General features: G+C 49.0%; 1 long non-coding RNA gene across 1 annotated transcript; it reads right to left on the reverse strand.

The window, feature by feature from the left end:
* Positions 1-286: 286 nt before the first annotated feature.
* Positions 287-3,090, reverse strand: LOC139363179 (uncharacterized). Its single transcript, XR_011623127.1, has 3 exons — positions 2,787-3,090; positions 805-897; positions 287-493 (listed from the first exon to the last, which is right to left on the reverse strand). It is a non-coding gene; the product is annotated as an uncharacterized lncRNA (long non-coding RNA).
* Between the last annotated feature and the right edge of the window lie 1,260 nt (positions 3,091-4,350).

Below are 4,350 nucleotides of genomic sequence, written 5' to 3' on the forward strand. Positions count from 1 at the left end.
CCCTTCCACCCAACGCCTTTAGAGCTTTCTAGGACCAAATATTATTTCTAATAACAGAGCTTTCTCATTCCAGTTATAATCACAAATCCCTCCGGGGGGAAAGTCTTATAGTGCAACAAATGGCCTATCCAAAGATTTCAGAAAATTACTTTTTAAAAAACCTTTGGAGTGGACTATGCGGGGAAATTAAATAAGTATCAGGTTGGTTTGAGTAAGTTATCACATATGCCCCATGAGTTTCAGGCCATGTTTTGAGAAGGCTTTTTTCACTGGTTGCAAATAACGGACAAATTGTTAATATCATGAGTGATCGAAGGAAGGGCCAGTTGCTGCCTTCAGAACAGGAAGAGCTCTGCAGGGAGGAGAATATTAATCAAGCCATCTGGAGAGCAGAGGACAGCCAGGAGAAAAACAAGCTTCTCCTTCATGTATAGGCAGCTCCTGGGTGAGGCTCCAGCAGTGTTTCCCAAACTTCCACGTCCTTGCACGCCACCTGTATTAAAAGGCAAATTCCCATTCAGCAGAGCTGGGTGATGCTGATGCCGTGGCCCATGGTGACCCTGCAGGCCTCGATGCCCTGAAGCTCACAGAGAGCGTCCGCATCTTCCAGCCCTGGCTCTCGGGTCTACCCTGCCTGCTGAAGGCTAGCTTCTCTTGAAACGAGCATCTTGGAGCCTATCTCCTTCTAGGAATTCAGCTCTGCTTTATAAACTCACCTGCTGCAACCAGCAATCTGCAGACCTCCAGGAAGTTGCCAGAACTCATCCAAATTTATAGGATAGGACTGGGCATGGTGGATCATACCTGTAATCCCAGTGCTTTGGGAGGCCAAGGCCAGAGGATTGCTTGAGGCCAGGAGTTCAAGACCAACATAGGCAATATAGCAAGACCCCATCTCTACAAAAAAATTAAAAATTAGCCAGGTGTGGTGGTGCGCGCCTGTAGTCCCAGCTACTTCCAGGCTGAGGAAGGAGAATTGCTTGAGCCCAGGGAGATCGAGGCTGTAGCAAGCTATGATCATGCCACCCTAGCCTCAGCAACAGAGGGAGATCCAGTCTCTAAAACAAACAAACAAACAAACTTGTAGTTCAGAAGCCCTGAGAGATTAGCTTTGGGAGATTTATATATACAATCTTCTTCCTGGATGCCTATGTAGGTGAGAAACCTGGGGTCATCCCTGACGCTGCCTGATCCTAACTCCCCACAAGTTGTTGCCCTCGCCTTAGCGCCTCTTAGACCTGTCAGCGTGTTGTTCACCACCACTGCTGCCCCCATGGCTCAGGTTTGCATTGCTCTCTGCTCCCCTGTAAGCTGGCCTCCAGCAGTCCTTTGCTCATGCTGACTCCTCCTCCTTACGCCTCTGCTGGAAACTCTCCTTGTCCTCTAAGTACAGTTTTCCACCATTTCTTTTTTTCAGTCTTTCATTTTGGCACTAGCTAGAATGGTTTGGTTCCAAGTAACAGAAACCAATACAAGAGGTCAGGTGCGGTGGCTTATGCCTGTAATCCCAGCACTTTGAGAGGCCAAGGCCACTGGATCACCTGAGGTCAGGAGTTCGAGACCAGACTGATCAATATGGTGAAAGCCCCGTCTCTACTAAAAATACAAAATTAGCCAGGCGTGGTGGCACATGCCTGTAATCCCAGCTACTTGGGAGGCTGAGGCAGGAGAATGGCTCGAACCCCAGGAGGTGGAGGATGCCGTGAGCCTAGATCACACTGCTGCACTCCAACATGGGCAACAAGGGCAAAACTCCATCTCAAAAAAAAAAAAGAAGAAGAAGAAACCAACACAAGTTAGCTGATGTGTAGGGGCTCTCGCAGGAACCAAGGGAGGTCTGCAGCTACTTTTCAAGAAGATCCTGAAAGCAAGACTGAAGCCACTAGAATTCTCCCTAGATCTCATCTCTGCCCCTTTCTGGAGACAGCTTTCTTGGTTCCTCCGTCCCCATGAGGAAGCGTGGCAGCTCTTCTGCTCCTGACTTTACACATTCATGCCGCCATTAAGGGAAACTGAACTCTCTCTTTCAGCTCCAGATTCCCAGTAGAGAGGATTTTATTTGCCCAGATTAGGTCAAGAGTGTCAAATCAACTATGAGGAAATGGAAGAATAAAGAATTGTTGGGCCCTGTTTCATTGTATGAAATTTTCATACAATGAAAATTTAGAGAAATAACTGATTGGAAACGAGGACATCAGGAAGGCTCCACGGAAGAAGTAGAACTTACAGTATCTTTTAGGCCCACACAAGGAAGCAGGGGGCTCGGTATCCCCATCACTCAATATATAATCTCACTTGGCTTCACTGCCTCCTGCATGTTCATCCCCACTGCCCCATATGGGTATTACTGGTCTACCCACCCAGATTCTTGGTTGCAAGCCACAGAAACCACTTCTGACCAGTCTCAGCACAAAGGGAGTTGATAGCTCACACTCTGTCAGGCAGGCCCAGAGAACCAGGTATGGCGTCTGTGTTGCCCGGAACAATGTCCAAAAGACACCCTGCAGAATCAGTCCTGTGCCCACTGGGTAGATACCCCGAGGTCTGCGCCACCACCACCTCTGCTGGACATTCCTCCGGTGGTGACGGCTGGCTCTGAAACTGCACGCATGGGTCCTTCTGAGCTGGAAAGTGTGGATTCCACACAGCCTGGGCTCCTGTGCATCCCTGGCTCCTGAGCCAAATCCAGCAGCACCTGACTGGGGAGCTTTCACTGCCAGGAAGACAGGGAGAGCAAGTTTGCAGCTTCTATGGTAGGAAGCAAGGAGGAGATTCCATAAACATACCAAGACACTGCACATAGTATGAGGCCAAAACGAATGATGAGCGTCAAGTCCAGCCCTGAAATCCTGAACTTCTCGCTGCCCTATCCACCCCGGGGAACCCACGGTGGCTGTTCACATCACCATCCCTTTACTCATGCCTCAACCTATATGAGCTTCTCTCCTCTCTTGCTGGTAAAAACCCATCTGCCCTTCAGGACAACAAACACAACCCCACATGTGCCACCTGCCCTGTCCAGGCTGCAGCTCCCGCCTGTATTCCGTGGCCCTTGACTCTTAGCCCTATTTTACAACCTGCTACGTAATATTGTCACTGTGTTGTCACACCTGACCTCCCCTCCCTGCCTGCAGAGCGACCTAGTTCCTCTGAGCCAGGAATCGCGTCTCGTTTGTCTTCTGAATGCAGCATCTGCATTCATGTGTGCCCTCTGCAAGTTGCTGAATCGTATTGGGAAGGCACGGAGAACACTCCTTCTCCATTCCTCTGCTTTCTAAGAGAGGGGTTTTCCCTAAACTCTCCTGGCCTCTTGCCCAGGGACGTAGGAGTAACCAGACTGGTGGGTGACAGCCAAAAGCCTAGAGTCCCAGGCCTCTCTCTTCTTTTCTTCTCGTCCTTGACCAGAATAAGGCATCAGCCTGGGTGAAGGAGTCCACTCTGCAAACTCATCCTGGCCTATAAGGGGGAGCTCTGAGGCCCAAGGGTGGTGGGCGCTCTAGGAAGCCACTGCTAGCATGAATCTAAGCCCTATCTGCTTTTGTCAGTAACCATGTTGATTTTTCATCTGTTTCTTTCTTCTTGTTTCCTCCTCTCTCTTACTTAATTTAGTCTCTGGTAGGAAGGAAATGGGTCAAATTTGCCCTTTCAAGCTTGATCTCCATCTATAAGAGGAAGACAATCGAGTACTTATACTTCTGTTTTGTGAGGATCATATCAGACAAGGAATAGGCGGGTTTAACCTCATCCCTAGTATGTCAGATGATTACTCAACACAAGCCATGAGAATTAGAGGTACCTACAATGTTTGTTCTATGTACAGATCAGTCTCCAAAAACAACCTCCCTCTTGACCTCCAGATCCGTATTTTCCAACACCTGCTTGACATTTCTACTAATAGTAAACATTTCATCTTTTCTCCAAAATCAGTTTATCATGCCACCTTCTGTCAGAGGTATCATCATTGTCCATCAGAGACATATCCAGGCACCAACACCTTCCACTCTGCCTCCCCAAAGCTCTTGAATACACCCCTGCTTCCTTCTCCATTACCCCACCCTCATTACCTGCTCCTAGACTCCTGCAATAACTTCCCACGGTCTTCCTGCCTCAGCCTCTTTTCTCCAACCCCATTACGGGCCCGGCCTCCAGGTTAGTCTTCCAAGCACCGCTGAAGGCATTCGAAACAATCCCAGTAAACAGCTCCAAAGATGTGGCTCTTTAAAGTCACATCCCAGTGACTCATTGCCTCCTCCACACCCATGGAGCCCCCACTAGGGCTGGAAGCTGAGGCTTCAGTAGTAAATACGGCGAGCCCCACCCTACGTGGTCAATCTGTTTTCGGGAGGCTTA

The sequence above is a fragment of the Macaca nemestrina genome, chromosome 5 (assembly GCF_043159975.1).
Source record: "Macaca nemestrina isolate mMacNem1 chromosome 5, mMacNem.hap1, whole genome shotgun sequence".
Taxonomy (NCBI): Eukaryota; Metazoa; Chordata; class Mammalia; order Primates; family Cercopithecidae; genus Macaca; species Macaca nemestrina.